This window comes from Pogona vitticeps, chromosome 4 (assembly GCF_051106095.1).
Source record: "Pogona vitticeps strain Pit_001003342236 chromosome 4, PviZW2.1, whole genome shotgun sequence".
Classification (NCBI taxonomy): domain Eukaryota; kingdom Metazoa; phylum Chordata; class Lepidosauria; order Squamata; family Agamidae; genus Pogona; species Pogona vitticeps.
In genome coordinates this window covers 229,875,903-229,888,901 of record NC_135786.1, presented here as the reverse complement: position 1 = coordinate 229,888,901, position 12,999 = coordinate 229,875,903, and the positions used below count along the sequence as shown (strand labels likewise).

At 44.8% G+C, this 12,999-nt stretch overlaps 1 protein-coding gene across 2 annotated transcripts in view; it reads right to left on the bottom strand.

The window, feature by feature from the left end:
* EFR3A (EFR3 homolog A) overlaps positions 1-12,441 on the bottom strand; it is a 107,826-nt gene extending 95,385 nt beyond the window's left edge. Inside the window, exon 1 of one of the 2 annotated variants that reach the window (XM_072999347.2) lies at positions 12,342-12,441. The gene's annotated coding sequence lies outside the window, so the exon portion shown is untranslated. The remainder of the gene's footprint in view (positions 1-12,341) is intronic. The other variant, XM_072999346.2, reaches the window with a different exon arrangement.
* Positions 12,442-12,999: the final 558 nt, after the last annotated feature.

The following is a 12,999-nucleotide window of genomic DNA, read 5'->3' as shown; positions in this document are numbered from 1 at the left end:
GGGGCGGTGTTATTCAACCATTTAAAAGAAGCCTCTAGAGTGCTCCAAAATCTATGGCTATGGCAGGGCTGGTCCAACATCTTTTGCTGCCTCAGTGGGAAAGATAAAACGGTGTAGCCATATAATCCCTCACTCAAAGTATTGAAGCATCTAAGTAGTGAGGAGACAGGGTTCCCAAGTCACATCCGGCTGATAAGGACCAAGTTAGAGGATTCAAGCTCTGCTTCCCAATATCTTTCAGCCTATCCTATCCTACCCAGAACTTCCTGTCTCAAGGAGTGTTCCCACTCTGCCCAAGGTTAGAGCCAGCCAAGGAGCAAAGCAGTTGTTTCTTGTAACTGGGAGTGGGTCTCCAGAAGCAGAATATGCACAAGAGAATAAGTGTTATGGAGAGAATATTACACCAGAGAAGGAACGAGCAACGTCTGTAGTTGCTCACTCCTTCTTTGGCTCCCAGAGACCCATTGCAACCTGCTTGCCTCCCAACACCACCCACATTTAAGTTTAAACACGGACTCAAAAAAAAGGCAGTGCACCCTACATGGGATGTAGGGGGCAATTTCCCCATATTTTGAGAAACCCTAGCAAGCCTGGCTCCCGCTATACCCCCAAAATGAGTTTTTAGAAAACTCTTTAGGCCACTGTGGGGCTAGAGGAGACTGCAAAGAGAACAAACCTATCAATTTTGAAGAACATCAACCCTGAGTGCTCACTGGAAGGACAGATCCTGAAGCTGAGGCTCCAGTACTTTGGCCATTTCGTGAGAAGAGAATACTCCCTGGAAAAGACCCTGATGTTGGGAAAGTGTGAGGTCAAGAGGAGAAGGGGACGACAGGGGACGAGATGGTTGGACAGTGTCATGGAAGCGACCAACATTAATTTGACCCAACTCTGGGAGGGAGTGGAAGACAGGAGGGCCCGGCGTGCTCTGTTCCATGGGGTCACAAAGAGTTGGACACAACTAAACGACTAAACAACAACAAAGACCTATGGGGTTGGACACATATATGGACTCTGGAGGTTGCCCATCCAACGTCCTGGTGTGTCATGGACTGCACTGGCTCCAGGTTCACCAAGACTGGCTTTTACCTTTGAAACAGAGTTAAGGTACATGGGGTGCCCCATATATTGCTGAATGTGAACTCTCTTTAACTAGCACAAGCATTTGTGGGGGCCAATGAGGCTTTTAAGTCCAACAGCCAGAGATCCATAGGTCCAACTCTCACTCTAAGGCTCAACATGGCTTGGCGGCAGTCTACCTGACGCATTCGCATGCCTCCACATGTGTCCAGCTATGCTTGAAGTCCTCCTTCAAGTCCTGCGGCCATCTACAGGGTGGTAGGTGGCGATGAAGGACACAGCCTTCTCAGTGGTGGCCTCCAGCTTTGGAATGACCTGATGGCTGCACCGATGTTTGTCCTTTTTGGGTAGAGATCTTTTTACAAAGCATTCTGCAGGATTTCAAAGTTTCAATGGGACATTTTTACTTGGATGACTGTGCTTTGTGCTATTTTTATAGCTCTCCTCTTGCTTACATGTATCAGACCTTTTATTATGGTTTTAATATTTTACTATGCATCCTCTTAGTAACCAAAACATTAAAAATGCCTTATAATAGGGAATAAGGTTATTGGACCATCTACCTAGAAATGTTCCATAGCCAGTCTCTTGCCTGCTTTTATGTATCCCCAAGCCCTTTCCTGAATGCTCTCCTATCACGGAAAAAAAAGTTATCCCAGGAGTCAGATCTGCATTGATTTGGATTCCTGCCTTGAGCAGGGGTTGAACTAAATGGCCTTACGGGACCCTTCCAATTCAATTATTCTATGATTCCAAGACTGGTGATTCTCCTCTAAAACAGCAGTGGTGCCTCACTTGATGACGATAATCCGTTCAATTGAAATCGTTGTTAAGCGAAATCGTCATCAAGCGAATTTAAAAAACCCATTGAAATGCATTGAAAACTGTTCAATGCGTTCCAATGGGCTAAATACCTGCTCATTTTGCGAAGATACTCCATAGGGCGGCCATTTTCCAGTGCCTGTAAAGCGAGGAATCCATCCTAAAGCACAGCGGGGAGCCATTTTGCACAGCGGGCGGCCATTGTAGAGCCACCGATCAGCTGTTTTAGAATCATCGTCTAGCGAAAAATCGGTTCCCGAAGCAGGGAACCAATCATCATCAAGCGAATTTTCCCTATATAAACATTGTTTTGCAATCGTTATTGCGATCACAAAAACCTCATCGTAAAGCGGATCCATCATTTAACGAGGTAATCGTTAAGCGAGGCACCACTGTATTGAAGACTAATACATTTTATTTCACATAAAGTTTGTTGGTCTGCAAACCACTTCTTTATATGCAGCTGGACTACACTCTATTCAAGTTGACTCTCCCTTAAAATTTCTTAGCTGTTAACATGCAACAAACCAACACGGCTGCATTCTCATGACCTCTTAAACAAAGCCCTGGGCTCTGCTTTAGTAGGTAAGTTGCTGGGGCTTCTTCTGAGGTTTCCCCAAAACTAGGAGTGAACTTCTGGTGACTTCTGGTTCTGAAGATGAAAACAAGAACCACCTTTTCAACTTGCAAAGACTTCAGGAGCAAGGGATTGAAAGTGACCCATGGACTCACTAACTTGCCCAACCCTCAATCTAGCGTAATATTGTCCAATGGGACTTCAGGTGGTTCTGGAAGGGATTCGGGCATGCTTCTCCTCTTGCTTTATGTGAAGATGTGAAATCAGGCACCTTCTGTGAGCCACACATGTATCCTTGTTACAGCCTTTCCCCGTGAGTTATTTAAACACGTAACGGATTGGAAGAACTGGTAAAAACATTAGCCAAAAGCATGAGACAAAGGAATAAATCATTCTAACAAAGCTAAAGGTCCTATAATTTTCTAAGAAAGAAGATATGCTGATATGTATCTTCCTTCCTTCCTTCCTTTCCTTTTCTAACGCCTTCATTAAAAAGGCCATACGAACACATCCAAAGTATTCTAAATAAATTAATGAAATAGCTTTTATTCACATAGAACTTCAAACACAAAATCCAGGAAAGGTGGTTTACTGCCAATGCGGCCACAAAGCAGAACCGTACTGAGTGAGGGGCTCTCCATTTGGGAGGGTTACATGGTGTTTTTATATTCTTTCGAGTTATCCATCATGGTAGCTATAAAAACTTCTCTTTCTAATAGTGAAAGAACCAGTATAAATACAGTGAAAAATATGGACTTCATTCAAATCTAAATATAAAGTTGGACCCTCTTTTCTGCTTTGCTGCTCATTACTTCCTCTTCCCTTTACTGTGCATTATTTCCTTATTGATTTGACTACACGCCTTGTCCATAACACAAAACAGTTCCTTCTTCCTGCCACATTGTCATAATTGGGGAGCTTGCGAATAATGTCGTGGGAAGTGTATCCATATTGTATTCATATGCACAGACGTGAGTGTGTCGGCCATCCATTCATTTCTGCCATAAAAAGTGAATGGTAGCCATTTACTACATTGAATATAGGATAAAACAGAATTTTTACGTGTATAAGACTATACTTTTGTCTAAAATCTTTAGACTAAAAATTGAGGGTCGTCTTATGCATGGAAGTAAGCTAAGGAGAGAACAAAAACAAGTGGAGGGGAAAAGCAGGAATCAAAGAGATCCTGCAGCGCTTTGATCCCTTTCCCCTTGCACTTGCTAAGCCCCACTTAGACTTCTTAATTTTGGATTAGAAAAGTGGGGGTGGGGTGTCTTATACATGGGGGCATCTTATACATGGAAAAATACGGTATATGGCAATATCAAGTGCAAGGGACCCAACAGAAAAAGCAGGCAGGTGTACTGACCCCAAAATAATTATATCACTCTCACAAAGTTACCCCCTGAATGGAAAAGCAGAGGTGACGAGTGTTTTCTATCTTCACTTTGCACTCATCATCACAGACCACTTCTCTTTATCTGGCTTGGAGAAGCATCAAAGCAAATTTTGCTTAAATTACAGAAACCTGAATGTTTCTCTCTTTGAAAGCTCTTTCGAAGGAGCTCTGAGGAGAAAGGCCAGTTTTCTCCTGCCTAAGTAGTTTCATTAACAACCAGATGCTAATGGAAGGTTGAATGGAGGAAAGGGGAAAGAAAGAGGCCAGCAAGGTTATTCTTAGCTCTTAAAACCAATTATGTATAGGTTAAGAAGGTCTTAGTTTGACTTTTAGATCTAAAGCTAAATTAGTAGAGCAGAGAGTTGAAAAGAGCCGCCTTTCCAACATGTGTAAACACGACGGAAGAAAAACAAGAACTAAAATAGTACAGTGGTGCCTTGCTTAACGAGCGCACCGTAGAACGTCGAAATCGCATAGCGATTAGGTTTTAGCGATCACAAATGCGATCGCATACCGATGGCCCCTATGGGCAAAAATCGCTTTGCGAAGATCGGTAAGCGTTTCGCTTACCAATCTTCGCAAAGCGATGCCGCGGATCAGCTGTTCGGTGGCTCCAAAATGGCCGCCGGAAGCCCCGAAATGGCCACACGCGTTTTCGCGCCCTCCCCTCGCTTACCGAGGGCGCGAAAATGCCTGCCGCAATGGAGCAACCTCGCTGAACAGTGAGTTTTGCAGCCTATTGGAACGCATTAAACTAAGTTTAATGCGTTCCAATGGGCTTTTACGTTCCGTACAGCGATGTTTCGCCATAGCGAAGGTTAATGCGGAATGGATTAACCTCGCTATGCGAGGCACCACTGTACATGCGTTACTAGCAAATGCATCGCCCTGGAGATGGGTGGGATGGTTCTTTGTAAAGACCCCATTTTTGTTCCTTGCAATCGAGTCCTCTGATGACAGCAACACATATCTTAAGGCAGAGGGAGGTTGGAGAGATGGAGACTAGCTGGTGTTTTCCTTGCCTGTATCTCACGCTTACGCTAAATCCATTCACAGAGAAAGCAACTGGTGGTATACACACCAAACGGAAGACGTCATGGGCCCAGGATGACTGTCCCATGACCTCAGCCTGCCACCTCTGTGATGCCCCAAATGTGGAAGCAGAAAAGGCATGCTAAAGCTATCTAAGAAACCCAGTGTGCAAAGATTGGAAGGAGGGTGGCTTCTGCTCCTTTAGGACTCCTACCAGCAAAGAGAGGCTCAGTGTTTGGGTTGAAAGCAGGCACTTGTGACTTAAGGAGCTCAACTGGAAACTGTCCAAGTTTCTGAACCTGATCAGCAGCTGGATCACAAGCTCTTACTTGAGAAAAATTATCCCTACTACAAAGATGTAGATAATTCCTGCTGCTTTCCCTCTGCATCAAGGTTCTCCTGATTGGAATTTGCTCAGTGTGAAGGAGGCCACAAGTGGACATGTCATGCCACTCTAGTGTTGACTAACCCACTATCATCATTTTTTCATTTGGCCAGTTTGGGTGAAACCGATGCATACTGAAGTCTAAGAACATCAGGAGAACTGCTGGTTGCCCTGTCCTTAGTGCCAATTCTTTCTATAACTCTATATCATTCTTCACATCTATAAACCTATATCATCTATAACCCTTTATTTCTAAGGAAGAAGGCTCCCTGGAAAAGACCCTGATGTTGGGAAAGGGTGAGGGCAAGAGGAGAAGGGGACAACAGAGGATGAGATGGTTGGACAGGGTCATTGAAGCGACCAACATGAATTTGACCCAACTCCGGGAGGCAGCAGAAGATGGAGGGCCTGGCGTGCTCTGGTCCATGGGGTCAAGAAGAGTTGGGCATGACTTAATGACTAAACAACAACATATCATTCTTGGTGGAAACTCCACCTAGTGTAATGGTGATGTGACTCACTCTTCAAAAGATCAGTCATCAAAACATTGAGCTTGCACACATTTTTCAGAATCCCACTAGGATGGATCTTTGTTTATGTTGGAAGGGGGTGATGGGATTTGTAATCAAAAGAATCCTCCGCAGGTCAACATGCACCTGTCTCCTATAGATTCGTTTGCTCTCGTCCAATTCCTGGGAAGACAGGATTATTTGCCTTGCTTTTTAATATGCCTTGAATGCTTCGAGAGGAGAGACAAAGAAATAGCTTCCTATTTCTGTCTTCTCCCCAAATCTTGCTCCTTCCAACAGATAACCTGGAAGATGGAGCACACTGGCACCTTCCCCACTTGACAGCTACCGGCTTCTCCTGCTTGACATACATCAGCATAATCGGATAATAAAGAAGCCCTAATGGAGGGCACCATCAAAACAAGGCTGAATGTGAGCACCGCTGACAGACTGTCAATATGTCATATGTGATTTTCCCCCCCTCTCTCCTTCCAGTTCCATAAAAATGTCACAAGGTTTTCAGGGAGAACAAGAAAAAATTCCACCCTCTTCTCATAAAATGCAGAATTGGATCGGCTGAAGATCATGTATGTCTCAGCTGTCACCTGCCAATTTTTCCACCCCACTCTAAACTGAAATATTCTATTACTGGGGGGTTTTCTTTAAAAGAACCCACAGAAACCTGTCAAAACATTTCAATAGTGTCTAAATATGGATTTGTATGCAATCTAAGAACATCAGGGGAAAATTATGAAATAAACAGCAGACTATGCTACTCCCAAACCCAAGACTCTACAGACAGAGGCAGAAACAGTTGAAATGATGAATTTGGGCTAAAAATAATCATCGTACATGAAGCTGGACTCGACTATCCACAAGGTCCCTTCGAACTGTGCAGTTCTAAGATGACAATAATGATGATGATAAATTCTGCACCTAGGCAAACTTAATGTTGTGCCAAGAAATACTGAGCTCATCCGTATTTAGGAAATCCCCATTTCCTTTCATTTCTTCACAAGATTGAAGCCATGAGGACTAGAACTTTTTTTAAAAAAAACAACACAACAAAGATTGAAACCAAAATCGTCTGGAAGCGTAAACATCACAACCTCTGAACTTCAGAGCCAGAAGGGACCCTATGGGTCATCAAGTCCCACCCCTAACAAGGGGGCACATTGGGGAATCGAACTCCCAACCTCTGGCTCCACAGTCAGAGACCTAAGCCATTGAGCAACTCATTATATCATTACATTTGGAAAGCCACTTCGGGTTCTTTTTAAGGTGAAAGGTGGGATGAAAACAAACAAATAAATAACACTGCCCTAAGAAGCCAGGTTGACCCCCCCTTCTCCTTCTATCAGCAGGCAAAGATTTTCCTCTTCAGGAAGGCTTTAAAGCAATAAGTGATGTTCTAGGGAATGCTGTATTTATAAGCTTTAGCTGTTTTATAATATTTTTTTCAATTATTTAAAAAAATGTTTTTAAGCTTGGTTTTAACTCTGATTAATGTTTACTACATGCAGGCAGGCAGGCAGGCAGGCAGGCAGGCAGGCAGGCAGGCAGGCAGGCAGGCAGGCAGGCAGACAGACAGACAGACAGACAGACAGACAGACAGACAGATTGACCGACCGACCGACCAATAGATAGATATGAGAGAACTGCCTTGGGTCCCCTATGGGTAGAAAGGTGGAGAGAGTGAGTGAGTGAGTGAGTGAGTGAGTGAATGAATGAATGAATGAATGAATGAATGAATGAATGAATGAATGAATGAATGAATGAATGAATGAATGAATGAATGAATGAGCAAATAAGCTGAATTCTGCATAGCTTCTGCAAAGCTAAATTCTCCAGTCAGACATTCTACTCTATTCTATGATTTTTGCTTTTGCAAATGCACAGCACAGTAATCAAGAACATCTTCCGAACCCTGACAGTACTATATAACTGGAAAAATATTTAAAAAACAACAACAACAGGAGTCTGTTTACTTCATAAAGTCAAGTAAGGTAGTATGACATGTGTTACAGAAAATACTAAGAACAAATTTTGTGCCCCAATATGTGTCGCAGCCAGCAGAGTACATATATAAATAGCTTGTTTTTGCCACAGAAAAATCAACCCCATGCTCTGATGTGGTTTACAGAGAATTGCAACTATTTATACATACATGTGCCCTTCACACGTGATGAGGCGCCAATCCTGTTTTCTGCAGGGTATTTATACCGACGCAGAAAATGTCAAGCGCCAAGCCGCCCACAGAGTTTGAGTAATCAGCGACGGTTTTGCCTCGTTTGGGCAAACTCATTAAACAAGCATCAGCATATGGACACCTCAACTGATGCTTCTAAGGGTTCCCCACACCTATCTTTAAGGCAACAAGATGTTTCTCCCAACAAAAAACCAACTTTCCAATCATTTAAGCCCATAAAAGCCAAGTCTGCCCTTAAGTGCAACAAAGGTCTCTCTCTTTCTCTCTCCTCCTGTATTAATTATCTGTTGATAATTTATTAGCGGCATTTATACCCCACCTTTCCTGGTGGCTCACCTGGCTGTGCTCCCCCTTATTTTCTCCTTACAACGGTCCTGGTAGGTCAGGATGAAGGAGTATTTTGTTCACCGACTCAGTGGGGATTAAAATCCCATTCCGCCTTCCACACTCCAATTGGTTGTACCACGTTCCCTCTCTGTCTGTTGGAGCTTTTTCCACTATCCTAAATGTTCTTATGATTCACTGGCCTTCTCTTCTCCTGGCTAAATATATCCATTTGTTTCAACTTCTCAGAAGACGTGTTTTCCTGACATCTATGTTCACTACACTCCTGGGATCCCCTTCCTATTTGTGTATGAACTTTTTAAACTACAAAACTAGAACTGTAGGAAGCTAGATCAGAGCCTGGGAACTTGCTTCTAAAACGTAACTAGTTACAGAGGCTGTTCGAAGGCAGCCATTCCAAAAATAGTTACTTCTAGGCTGCAATTTTTCAAAATAGCTCTTTACTTTTCTACCTTTTCTCAAAGGTAGTTAAAAGATCCTTCAAAAGATCCAAATGCTATAAGCTATTGGTTTCTGACATTAAAAAACAGCAACTCTTCCTTTGTCATCACCACAACATTCACAATGGAGCATGATGTAACAGCAAGAGTCAGCACTAATCCAGCATCACTTCTGTGCAAACACGCATTATAAAGAGAGCTTAAAAACAGAGGTCAGAATCTGACTGGGGTTCTTGCCCATGTAGAGGCAATTGCACAAATTATGGCAGTGGATTGTTTTGTTGTTGTTGTTTAGCCATTAAGTTGTGTCCGACTCTTTGTGACCCAATGGAACCTGCCATCCTGTCTTCCACTACCTCCCGGAGTTGGGTCAAATTCATGTTGGTAGCTTCGATGACACAGTCCAACCATCTCATCCTCTGTCGTCTCCTTCTCCTCTTGCCTTCACATTTTCCCAACATCAGGGGCTTTTCCAGAGAGTCTTCTCATGAGATGGCCGAAGTTATGGAGCCTCAGCTTCAGGATCTGTCCTTCCGGGGAGCACTCAGGGTTGATTTCCTTCAGAATGGATAGGTTTATTCTCCTTGCAGTCCAGGGGACTCTCAAGAGTCTCCTCCAACACCACAATTCAAAAGCATCAATTCTTCAGTGGTCAGCCTTCTTTATGGTCCAGCTCTCACTTCCATACATCGCTACTGGAAAAAAACATAGCTTTGACTATTCGGACTTTTGTTGGCAAGGCGATGTCTCTGCTTTTTAAAATCCTGTTGAGGTTTGCCATCACTTTCCTCCCAAGAAGCAGGCGTCTTTTAATTTCATGGCTGCTCTCACCATCTGCAGTGATCATGGAGCCCAAGAAAATAAAATCTGTCACTGCCTCCATGTCTTCCCCTTCTGTTTACCAGGAGATGATGAGACCCAGTGGCCATGATCTTAAGTTTTTTTGATGTTGAGCTTCAAACCATTTTTGGCGCTCTCCTCTTTCATCCTCATTAATAGGTTCTTTAATTCTTCCTCACTTTATGCCATCAGAATGGTATTATCTGCATATCTGATGCTGTTGATATTTCTTCTGGCAATCTTAATCCCGGTTTGGGATTCATCCAGTCCAGCCTTTCACATGATGCATTCTGCATATCCAGTGAATTGTTACTAATCGACAAGTTGTGGCTCACACACGCCTGGTCATATGCTAGTCACACAAGTTAGTGCACTGCCAGGAATGCGAACAGCGACTAACCACTTAGAAACAATGTGCCACTGCTATTTATGCAGTTATTCCTATGGCAATATGATTCCTGCTGGCACTTTCTGGATCACAATTCCAGAAGCTTCTGGGAAGCATGGCCTGAAGTCATGTTGACTACAGGCTTCTAGGTGTTGTACCTTTCCCCCACCCAAAAACAACAACCACTACATTTCCCATGTATGGATTTCCCAATTTGCTTTTCCGAGCTATCATAATCGGAGACCACAGACATTTTCAAATGGACTTAAAAGGGAGGCAAAAGAGGTCATATAAGGACAAGCCTGATTGACACAACAACCACGTTGGCCCTTTATATCAACGGCATTATGCCTCTCTAAATAACAGCTCCTGGCAGTAAAAACAACAGGAAAAAAAACAAGACTATTGCTTTCACATGATTCTTGGCAGCTTCCCTTAGCATCTGGTTGTTTTTTTGTGGACCATCAAGCACATAAGGGATCCCTGTCAGATCCGGTGGCTGTTCTTATGCAAGCATGATGAATAACCCCCCCAAAAGCCTGTATCTTCAGGAAGGCTGGCATTTATTGTTAGGGATATTCCAGTTTTTCTTTCCATGGCACGCGTGGAGTTTGGTGAGGTCGGGCATCTTAGCAGACCACGTGCATATGACATGGGGTTCACAAAAGGATGGGCTGTTTCTAATGTATTAATCTGAAGGGTCCCCATCAGTCATCATCCGGAACCCAAAACGTTTGTAAATGACAAGACGTGATTTCCTACTTCCCTACTGCCTATTTGTTTGTTTGTTTATAGGCTGGATGGGGAAATGCACTGCATTTACCGGTTGATCTTCGGTTTCCTTCCCAAAGTTCAATATTTCCTTCTGTATTCTTGATTTTATCGCTAAAACATAAACCACTCAGCAAGCAGGTACATCTCCCTTAATCCCTGCAAATTAGACATATTTCTATCCCCAGCAGAAAGGAAGGGTGAGGATGTAGGTCCTTTTCGCTAAATCACAAACCTCAAGGACAAACGAGATTGCTTCACAAGCAGGGTGACAATGCGCTTCGCCCTTAAGACCAGGGATTTCTGCCTCCGAATCAGGGACGCAGCTGGTTCCATATCGCTAAATTATTCCAAAGGCACATCTCTGGATTCTGACTCCCACAATGGCTGGGGGATGCTGGGAGCTGTAGTCCAAAAGAGCCACACAGCTCGGTGATTTAGACCTCTCAGGCTGTGGAGCCAGAGTTTGGGAGTCTGATTCCCCCACTGGGCCTCCAAGACCTGATCCGTCTAGAGTGCTAAGAGGATGATGACCCTTTTCTGTTAGGGAGTGTCTCAGATATAAAATGAGTGGAAGGACTCTGATCAAAACAGTTTTTCGTTTCTGCACCTGCAATTGCAGAGGGGCATGTTTCTTTTAAAAAAATATCAGAAGCACCTTAGCCTCTTCCCCCCCCCACGCACCCCAAGATTTAATTCTTCTCCACCAAAGCAATACTGAACATAAATCGATTTCGGAGAAGGAAAAGCCGGTCCACAACCAGGGGTTGCCCCGGCTGGGGGCTTTTTCTGCTCCGGATTTCTCCCTCCTCCCTTGCTTCTACCCCAAACACGGATGGCAATGATCATTTCTTGCATAACGATCTTGTTTTCTTTCCACTTTGGTTAAAGGTTGGAAATGCCTGTTTGGACTAGATACGGAATGGATACCTGATGTGCAGGAGGCCAAAAAAAAAGAAAGAAAGAAAGAAACGAGGCAAGCAAAGATGATGTCCAGAGAAAGAAGGGGATGCCGAGAGGGACCAAGAACCCACCTTATTCTTACCTATGAACTTATAAAGACCATCATCTTTCTTTAACAACAGGGTTGCAGGGAAAGGGGCCGTTGGATACGAACGGCACTCTGCCCATGCTCGGGGGCAAGCTCTCCAAGCCTCCTAGAAGGGTCAAGGGAGGGGACCGGCATCTCTGTCATCCGGATCGGTTGCAGCCCACCTGGGAGCGCAGAAGGGAGAGGCGGCTTTCCTGAGCGCACAGCTCGCCCTTCGTGGGAGGGAGGTCGTGGCGCCTAGTGGTTAGGTACAGCCTGGCTCTGCGCAGCCCTGGGGTCGTGGCTAAGGCGCAAGAGCGCAGAGGTGGGATGCAAAAAAAATGATGATGATGATGATGATGAGATGCAACGATGGAGTCAGAACAAAGGGAGGCGGCCAGGGTGGGGAGGGCAGGCGCTCCCCCTGCCCTCGCCCCTTCCAGGCTTCCCTGCACCCCCGGGATCGGGGCCATCGCTCGCTTGCTCGCCCGGCCGCCGCCGCCGACGCACTCACCTGCCCGGCTCCGTGGCGCACGAAGCCCGACCCCCGCCGCCGCCGCCGCCGCCATCTTGTTCCCGGCCGACCCTATTAAAGACTCGGCCGAGCGCTCCGCATTATGGGGGGTGTAGTCCGCCTCTTTCCCCCCCCCCTCCACTGCATCCGCGCGGGGCGGAAAGGTGATGCGGAGGCTGCGCCCGGGCGCATTCCTGCAGCGCCGGCCTCTTTGCTTCTCCCCAAAGACTCCGAGGATGGAGGAAGGATGGAGAGTCGAGGAATAAAATTTGGTCCAGGGTCCACCATGTCAATTCCCTAACAATCCCCCAGGCTTCCTTTTTTTTAAGTTTATTGTATTGAATCAATCAATATTGATTGTTAAAAGCATGCACTTTAATGCATGTAGTGCATGCATTAAAGTGCATGCACTACATGCCCCCCCAATGGGTCCCAAGGCTTCGGGTCAAAATTCGCCCGATCGTTTCAACATTTTAAATTTGTTTGAACCTTATCTGTACTATATTACCTCCAAGGCCATAAAATTTTAATTGTGCCACGGTCAGGTACCAGCAAAGAAAGCAAGATGGTTGTGACACAGACACGAAGCAGAAGGGAAGAAAAGCAGGATGGGAGGCCACCGCTCACGGCTTGAAATATGGTGGTCCAGGCAAAAGCT